At 38.6% G+C, this 9,994-nt stretch overlaps 1 long non-coding RNA gene across 1 annotated transcript in view; it reads right to left on the bottom strand.

Moving 5' to 3' along the window:
- Positions 1–8,287: 8,287 nt before the first annotated feature.
- The window catches only part of LOC112451327, an 8,143-nt gene continuing 6,436 nt past the window's right edge, over positions 8,288–9,994 (bottom strand). The window contains exons 3-4 of the long non-coding RNA XR_003040134.2: positions 8,717–8,763; positions 8,288–8,639 (exon numbers count right to left, since the gene is read on the bottom strand). This is a non-coding gene — a long non-coding RNA (uncharacterized LOC112451327). The remainder of the gene's footprint in view (positions 8,640–8,716; positions 8,764–9,994) is intronic.

Below are 9,994 nucleotides of genomic sequence, written 5' to 3'. Positions count from 1 at the left end.
CAGCTCACAGAGATTATTGGGACCTACCCAGGGTTGTGTCTTTGAATTTTACAGATGAAGTGGTCCTGTCCTTATCAGACCATGGCCTTCAGCATGCCCTGGGGTAGTTTACAGCCAAGTGTGAAGCAGCTGGAATGAAAAACATCTCTCCTAAAAGTCAGGCCATGGTTCTCAAATGGAAAAGGTGAAATGGGACATGAACTGACAGATTTGGGTCTCGTCTTCAGTAATAAGGGTATTGCTATTTTCTATACTGGTGAAAAAGAAGCTGAGCCGAAAGTCAAAGATCTCGTAGTCATGGTGTGTGGATCATGACCAAAAGAATGAGTGTGTGAAATGAGTTTCCTTCATAAGGTGACCAGGCTTCATCATGTGCTGGAAGCTCAGAGTAGAGCCACTGCTCCTCATAAGAAGGAGTCATCTGAGGTGGTTTGGATATCTGATTGAAATGCCTCCTGTGCGCCTCCCTTTGAAGGTTTTCTAGGGACACGGAGGTCTGGGAAACAGTTACCTCCACAACCCAACTACTAATAAGAGAAAGGGGATGGATGGATGGATGGATGGATGGATGGATGGATGGATGGATGGATGGATGGATGGATGTTTGGCAGCCATGTGTACATTCTGCTCCTGAGTCATATGAGGGCTGCCCAGACCCAGTCACCATGATTCACAAGTGACTGCTGATTTCAGATCAGCATTATCACTGTTCTGAGGGAGGCAGTTTGGCAGCTCGTCTGCCTCAGAGGTGCTGATACCAAAGAGGAACGAGGAGTTTTAAAAAAACAACTCTCAGGGAAAAACATCTCTGGCATTAACATGGAAATTCATCTGCAAGAGTTATTGATGCTTTTAGTTATTTTAAGGTCTTTGGTGTTTTGCAATCTTGTGATGAATTAAGGCGGGAAAAGGATGTGTGTGTAGAAACCTGCAATAAAAGCAACAAAACTAATAACATTACACAATTTAATCTAATGGTTCTGTACAACAGAACTGATTCACAGAAGACCAGTTAGTATTAACTTAAATTAGTATTAATAAAGTTAGTATTAACCAGGAAATGTCTGCAGAAATGTTGAAGGCATCAGTGTTCTTCTATAAAGCCCAATAATAAGTTGGGACTTTATTTTGTAATAATCTAAGCCACATGTGTCAAACTAAAAATCCACGAGCCAGATATGGAAATTTTTTCAATTTTATTCAGCCTAGGACATATTTTGAATGTGTTAAAACTGGCCAACTAATCAGTAATAGACTCAGTTTTCAATTTCAGTTCAGTTTATTTATACAGCACCAATTAACAACAAAAGTTATCTCAGGGCACTGTACAAAAACATTCACATACATTACAAAGAGCCCATTAGTAAAAGTTATCTATCTAAGGAAGCCAGCAGATCACATTGAATCTTCACTTCATCGCAGTCTCCCATCCTGAGCAGCACACTGGCAGCAGTGGAAAGGGAAAACTCTCTTTTAACAGGAAGAAAACTCCAGTAGAATGTGGCATAGGGTAAGAGAGTTCAAAGGTGAGCAGGAGGTTGAATGCTAGTTTTTAGTTGATTTTGATAACCTTCCCATGACCTTCTGGTCAAATTGACTCAAAGTTACAAGGGCTTCTCTCTCTCTCTCTCTCTCTCTCTCTCTCTCTCTTTCTCTCTTTTTTGAGGGCTTCAGGAGGGTTAAGTCCATACTTGGTTCATTTTCTTGCAGGTTTCCAAGGGGAAGCAGAGAGGGTTTCAGGAGTCCAGTGGAAGTAAGTGCGGTTATAAGGATGAGGCAAGAAAGCAAACAAGCAGAGTTGGTAGGAAGGCTGAGTTGACTTCACCATACTTGTATTTGGAGGTAATGCAGAACAAAGGCAATCACAGAAGGATCTTTCACACAGATTGCTTGGTGAGGTGGCTGAGGAACACACAAAGGCTTCCTCAGAGAATTTTCCACAGAGGAGTATCAACAAGGAGTTCCAGGAGTACGCAACGGATTCTGCAAAGAAGTACAGGCAAATTTTAAATGCAAACTTTTTCTTGTTAACACACAAGAGTTTGAAAAAAGGAAAACTACCTGTATGACGTTTAAGGATTCAACAGAGTAGTGGTTCATCTCAGCCTTAAACACTCTGGTGATAATCACGGGTCATAGAAGACAGCTGTACTGGATGTGGTTTATAGGAAGCCCCACCCAGTGGTAAAACCACCCTCTAGAACTCATCCTAAAATATAAGCGATTAGTGAAAAACAAAACATAACAAAATCTTGGCATTTAAAACATACTTTACACAACAACTAATCAACTTTGAAGCCATAAAATTTTTAGTAATTAGTTTGATTTTGACATAGAAAGAACATTTATGATGGCCTAAATGAAACCATTTAAATAAATCAACTTGCAACCAATAAAATATGTCTGATCTGGGGTTTTGAGCTAATGTGCATCACAAGAACAAAATCTACTTAAATGTATGTGTTTCCTTTGTTCTATAATTTCAAAGTACATTGTTGGTAATTGTATGCTGACATTTTTATTGAGTTATTTTTTTAACCTACTTGATGAACTGTGAAAAAATTGCATTACTAAGAAATTACAAATGAAAATTTCTGCATTAATAATGTGACAAAATAAATCAGAAAATCAAGGTCAATTTTGAATTAAAAACTGGCCCTTCACAAGGCCCTTGAGCTTTGCTATGAGAGAGACATACTCTTATTTTGAAGACTATTTATGAGCTTTAATTGGAAAATACAGGTTAAATCCTTCTTTCTTTGCACTCCTTATGTTTTTCTGAATTCAAATCAATATTCCTGCAGACCCTCTGACTTAATTCTCCTAAAAAGTAAACATCTAATTAGAGATGACATGAAGTAGGAAGAAAAGCATGCTGGGTAATATAGAAGTCCATGACCCAGAACTGCTGAGTCATTGGTTGCTGAGGTGATTCCCCCCTTTTTTGGGAAGCAGACAGGGGAGGAGCATTACACAGAGTTGTTCTTGCCACAATTTTGGTTGTATTTGTTAGAGACAGGTGAGGACTGCAGACTGGCCTGTCCAGAACTCAGCCCCACTACTTCCTCAGCCTTTGGAATGTGAGCAGTATGTGGTTCAGTGAAAATAAATGGAAAACGTTTGAAACATTGTGTGGAGGAGGATTTTCTCTCTGTTGCTGTGAGAAAGTCTGGATGGACCTCAGAGATAAGGAGACGAGCTCCTTTGACAAAGAGCAGAGTTCTGATCCACACCTCCAGCTCATAACTCACAGATATCTGAGCGCTGAGCGCACATTAATGCTGCTGTTGAACACAGAGGGGGGAGGAGGAGGAGAAGGGGAGTGTGGGAAACTTTCATAAAACCAGAAGTCTGAACAACAAAACACATCCAACTCAGTCAGGAGATCTAGTCTTAACAGCTGTGAGCTCGTACTGAATGTGGCTGCAGAACATTCTTCAACAAGGCTTCAGCTTCTTGTCAAACATTTAGAAAAGTCATCTTATAATTAGTTCTTCTTGTGCCTGTACTCAAACCGTTACCAAGCTTCATGAAATTTAGGCTGATAGGTTCTGAGAGGAAAGAGTCCCAGCTTCACTTCAGCTCCCACCTTAGTGGATGTCAGGTATCCAACAGAGATGGTTCTGACATATATGCTAGCAAGAAACTTCTATAGGAGATAGCAGAGAAGTGGCCAATCATATACAGGTTAACCTTTCCATTGTTTTTTCTACACTTGTGTGTGTGTGTAGTGGGGTGGGGGGCAAAGCACATCACTCCCATTTTATTTTATGTCCATTGGCTTCCAGTTTGTTTTAGTATTGATTTGAAACTTTTATTGTTTACTTTTAAAGCTCTTAATGTTCTTGCCCTACCTTATTTAGCTGATCTTGTCCATCACCTATTTGTTAATGATGTAACATATTTATATACAATAAAATTTCCTGTTTGCTTTGTTTATATGAGTAGTAACAAATATTAATACAAGATGCTAGATGCTATTGATCATTGGGAAAGTGCAAAGAGTCACATCACTTTGAGGTAAATGCCACATGCACTTCAGTGCTGGAGCTGTTATGATTTCCATCTAGGGTACCTAAGAAAACAGGTTGTCTGAAAGTTCATACAAACACTGAGTGAATTTTTGCAAACTAACAACCAAAGAAATAAGTATCTGTCTTGGCAAATCGGACTCCAATAACATTGTTCTGACCAGAAATTGAGCTTGCTGTGTAATGGCCTATCAGTGTACAAATACTGCTTTTTGTTAAAGGGGACTTATTATGCTTTCTTGAACAAGCCAGGATAGGTCTGTGGGCTATACAAAATGTGTTCATTACATTTAATGCACAAAATCATTCTCAGATATTGAGATTTCACGTGATCAGTTCTGCCTGTTTTGAGCTCATTTCAGAATGAGCGGTTTTAGGACTACAACACTTTTATGCAAATAAGCTGCTGTTGGCCACACCCCCCAACTCAGTGTCCCATCTCAAAACATAAAAACTCACTAAAGGATTAAACACTGCAGATCTGACACACATTTATATCGTTATTAATTCACAAAAATAGATCAGCTTGGCCAGCAGCAGGGTCGGTTTAGTCAGATACCTCCTCCTCCTCAGCCTCTGATGGCACAGCAGTTTGCCCTACAGCCACCCTGGAAGTAACTGTGGATGGGTGCTGAGTTAACCTGCAAGGCTTTGTGTGTCTGACTGTTTTTAATGAGTCTAAACGGCATTAGATCCGAGGAGGTGGGGGCTCAGGAATTTTATCAACGGTCTGAACCCCAACTGGTTGCGGGTTGGGACACCGGCAATCAGCAGGTCCAAACCTGAAAAGTGTCTGGCCGCCTGGTAGAGATCAGTTTTATTTTTTTTCCAACTATTCTTCTTTTATTAACAGAGTTCTAAAGTTAGTTTAGACAAACCTGCCATGACTTTACCAGAGACGTGTTTCTGGGACAGGTGAGCTGTTCAAACTACAACTTTCTTTGGCAATATCACAGGGACATTGCCATCAAAAATAAAATGTGTCCATGCAGGTTCTCCGTGATTGGGAGAACGTGCATTGACACATGTTCTATAAAGCAGCCGACAACAAAACATTTTCCTTTTCCAGCAGACATTGTTCAGCAGTAAAACCAGCAGAACTAACGTGATGATCTTCATGTAATAAAGTGGGTGGAGCTCCACCTGGGTTGCTAGGTGAGGGGCTGGGCTTAGCTTGGGGTTGCTAGGTAACAAGAATTGTGACACAACAATTCCGAGGTTTTTGAAACAGGTCGTTTTGCAGATACCAGAAAACATTTACTTATTGTCAAAAAAATGGCTGGTTGTTTTTTTTTGTGCTTACACTGTTTCTAGAAGCAGTAGATATCCAAATGGAAGTATATAAACATGCAAAAAGTGAATTTTGCATAATAGGTCCCCTTTAAAACTGAACTGACAACAAAGGAGTTGTTCTACAGGCTCATTCAGGTGGGTGATGGACACATGGAAGGAACTTTATTCTTGGTGTTTTATTTGTTCAACAGTGTTCAATGAATTTTTACACCATTGTAGTTTCCAATCAACACACATGGTTGTAGTTTTTCATTATTACACCTGGGCAGACTTTCAGTCACCACATCTGGTTGTAGTTTATGACCACCTCTTGTGGTTGTCGTTTCTAATCACTGTACCTGATTGTAGTTTTGTAATTACTGCACTTGGTTGTTGCTTTCCATTACCAAACATGGTTGTAGTTTTTATTTTCCCACGCCTGGTTGTAGTTTTTAATCACTACATGTGGCTGTTGTTTCTAATCATTACATCTGGTTGTAGTTTTATAATGATCACATTAGTTGTAGTTTTTATACACTATATCTGATTGTAGTTTCAAATCTCTACACCTATGCCCCTTTTCCACCAGCTCTAAAGGTCCTGGCTCCACTCTACTCGGCTTGCTTTGCTTACATTTCCACCGGCATTTTTCTGAGGCCAATCCCTGCTTCTTTGGTCCATGCTTTGGAGTAGGGCCAGCCGGGCCAGGCCTGCTTTTGTTGGTAATGCAAGCTTAGTTCCTGTTCACTCATTGGTCATGAGTGTGGTCAGATGCAAGCATAAAGAGCGAAGAAAACAACGATAGACAATTTATAAACGGTAGCGAAGTAATAGGACTATAAACAACAGTGTTAGCTTACCCTGCAACGTTTATGCTGTCTGTTCCCCAGCTGAAGGTGCTGTAAAGCCTGAAATCTCCGGAGGATAGCCAATTTTAGTTTCTGATTACCATACACGGTTTTAGTTTCTAATTACTCTCCTGGGTATAGTTTCCAATCACAACATCTGTTTATTTTGTATTCACCACACCTGGTTGTAGTTTCCAGTCACCACAAGTGGTTATAGTTTGTCACCACTAAAGCTGTTTTTAGTTTCTTATCATCTCTATCAGTTGTTATAGCCTCAGGCTTGTCTTTGTCTTGTCATGTTACTGGGGGTGCTTTGATTCCTGTTGTTTGTTGCTGGTTTGATATTTCTGAATATCCAGCCTATGCACTTTGTGTTTAATAAAGCTTTAGTTATCCTTACCTGCATACCTCCTGAGGCTTAAACTCGTTTTTTTCAGATATTATACAATTTTTTACAAATCTTTACCAAATTTTATTGAACTTTCTTGGTCATGAGCAAACCCACAGAGTTTTCAGAGTTCTCCAGTCTTAATAAATCCATTTGGCCAAAATTCTGAAGGTAAGGTCCACTTGAACCTGAGTCCTCCCTGTAGAATTCTGGGACATGACGGTCTGAGGGTTTAATGTTGCAGTTGATTGTTTCAGTCTATGAATATAGTTTATATGTTATGTTTTTCTTTGAGTTGGTGGGGGTAGGGGTGGAGCTGGGTCTCTTCACCCTTCTCCTCCTCCTCTCTCCTGCTGACAGAAAAAGGTTTAAGTTTCTTTTCTTTGGCTGGAGAAAATCACGGTGTCATTCCACTGAGAAACAAGCATTTTCAGGCCACTGTGAATCAAACTATTGAATCTTATGTAATAAATTTTGCGTTTGACCCTAAAAGTGTTTCTGTTTTACTTTTATCTTAATTAACTTTGGTATTTCTTCATCTGTTCATCACAACTGTTTCAGTAATTTCTTTGACTAATTCCTCGAATTGATGTCCAGTATGAACAGCTGAACTCCAACTGGACCAGAAAGTTCTGGTTTCTATTATATCAGCCTAACATTTATCCTATTGTTGATTATTTAAAACAACCCTTAAGATCATAGGTGTTAAACAGCTGTTCTTTATGTTTTCCCATTTACTCATTTATAATTTTCCTCCTTCATCCTGCAGAGTTGAAGTCCTGCACAGTTTCAGCAGGTTTTCTGTTCAGACAAACAAACGTGACAGAGTTTTCCTGCTGTGAGAAGAAATGCATCAGCGTGAGAGTGTAAAGTTAAAAATCGGTATGTGTATGAAGAACGAAGCTAACAGAGAGGTGGAACTGGAGCACATTCTAACATCAATTCATTCAGACTAAAGTACAGCTTCTAATGCTGAAAAAAACCTGGTCACTGCATAGCTGTGTGGATTTCTTCTGACAGCAGCATTGTTTTTACAGTGTTTAAGAAAAAAAACAATATAATGTGTTGTACCAGATATTTCCATCTTTAGCTGATTAAAGACCTAGCATCCCTTAAAGAATGCGTATTACCCACCACGTTTCATGCTAGAGTTTAAAACTAAGATCATCTTCTGATGTGAAGAATAGAGCTAGAGCTATTTTGTTCAAACCTTGTAAATGAAGGTATAAATGATTTTAGGTGAAATTGCAAGACCTTGAGAGAACTGTATGTCTTGAGGATGACTTTGAACTACTGCCACATGAAACATTATTACTTTATTACAATATTACAAATACATTTAAAAACATTATTACCACTTCTGTCTTACAAACTTGTTTTGTTGAGACGATCACTGAACGACTTTGTGCTGTAGTATACTAAAGACTTGTTATCATTATCATTATATCAACCGTTCTGTTAGCTGTTTAAATGCTTCCTCCTAGAAGAAAGTCTATTTATGTTTAAATGGTCTATTAGGTTATACATCACTGACCGACTTACAGATTGTTAGTTTACTCAAATTACCTGTTATGGTTATACCAATCATACTATTAGCTAAAACTACTCTTGTTTTGTTCAAATGCTTCCTCTTAGAGGAACGTTTATTCATGTTTATATCAACATTACTCTGTTATAGTATTGATGTTTTTATTTCTGTACCTGATTGTTGTTTCTGTGTTGTAAAGCACTTTGAATGGCCTTGTTGCTGAAAAGTGCTATATAAATAAATTTCACTTCACTACGATGTAGGCTACTTTGTTTAACCTACAGTTCATGTTCCTACCTGATGGAGTTTGATGATGAATTGTCATCAGATCTGTTTTAAAATGTTTTCCCTGACAATAATGCAGACTATATGCACACATTTCCACACAATGATGTTGTGGTAGCCTTGGCTAACTTAAAGTAACACAGGTTTTGGCTAAAGGTGTGACCAAAACATTAGGACTAATATTGTCTGACAGTCACTGCCTCTTTATTTTGCATTATTCCTCACCACATCAGGAAGTGCCCTCTCCTCATTCTGTCCCTCAGCTCCATGTTGGTACATGATGGCTGCTGCTGCAAAAGATGAAGCTACAGCAAACATGTTGGAAATTTGAACACATTTGGTAGCATCTGTCTGCACATTTCACCTGTTTACTGGAGCCCTTGGTGGGTCTTGAGGCAACATTCTGCGGGACTGTGGGATGAGAAGTCACAGAGCTTTCATGACAGCAATAGTTCTAATAGTTCTTAAACCTACAGAAAAATATTATCACTCTCAGTTACCAAAAGCCTTAAATTTGGGGAAACAAAAGAAAACATATTCTGATCACCACAGAGTTAAAAAAATATCCTAAACTGCTAACTATATACTATGAAATTAACCATGCATTTTTCCCATTGTTTACCTGGAATATAAAAGCAACACAATCCGTGTCCACAATCTGTCAAAATGTGTCAACCAGTAACTATTTATGTAATTAATAACAATTGTAAACAATAAAAAAATGTACAAACTTTGCTAGATGTAATAAATAAGTAAGCCTGTTTAATTTGAAGGTCCATCTGCATTTATACTGTAATTATGATAGCAGCCGAACAGTTTGGAGGATCAGTGTCTAACATCATAAGGAAAACACCAGCCTATTATTTTACCAACTTTAGTTTTAAAGCTCTTTTGCTTCTTTCAACATTGGTCTTGCAACTTTTGAAGTTAAGTGAAACCTAATACTAAGCTTTCAAACTGTAATCACCAACAAATAACACTTTTTTGTAGATGTAGCCATATTTTCCAACCACTATTGTTAATGTCGCACAATGTCTCATGGAATATGTAAACCTGTAAAGAATACACCAGGTGCAGCGTTTTTTTTCCATGAAAGGAGGTCACCTTTGGAGTAGTTATTGAACTGAGATGGCCTTGAAATGTAGCATTCAATTCAGCAGGCTTCTTTTCTATATACATTATTTCGATTATGGCCTCACCCAGAGAGCCTGTACAATTTCAGATTGTGTGTCATCTCAGGTTTGATCTTTTATGTCCTGTGGATAAAAGTACTAGGAACTTCCCGTTGAACTGTGTCTACAACAGTAGTTCTCTATTATCAAGATGAAGCTGTATTGTTTCACTCTTTAACATTATTTTCTGTTCTGTATAATAAATGTGCTTTAATTGTTAAATAATAATGACTCTGATCAGTAACACAAATTTTGTGGGACATGTTTGATGTTCTATAATCCCTGACACCCCACCCCCATCACCATCGTGTGAAATAAAGAGAAGTCAGAGTTTTGGATTAGAGAGTTTCTGTAAAATAAAACACATGTCTGGATTCTGAAGCATCACAGGATGTTTCTGCTTGTGAAGCTGTAGATCTGCTATGTGAGCAGAGCTTCATGTGACTGAGTGGGTGGATGGAGCACCCCCC

The sequence above is a fragment of the Kryptolebias marmoratus genome, linkage group LG15 (genome assembly GCF_001649575.2).
Source record: "Kryptolebias marmoratus isolate JLee-2015 linkage group LG15, ASM164957v2, whole genome shotgun sequence".
Lineage (NCBI taxonomy): Eukaryota > Metazoa > Chordata > Actinopteri > Cyprinodontiformes > Rivulidae > Kryptolebias > Kryptolebias marmoratus.
This window is presented reverse-complemented; position numbering and strand designations above follow the sequence as displayed.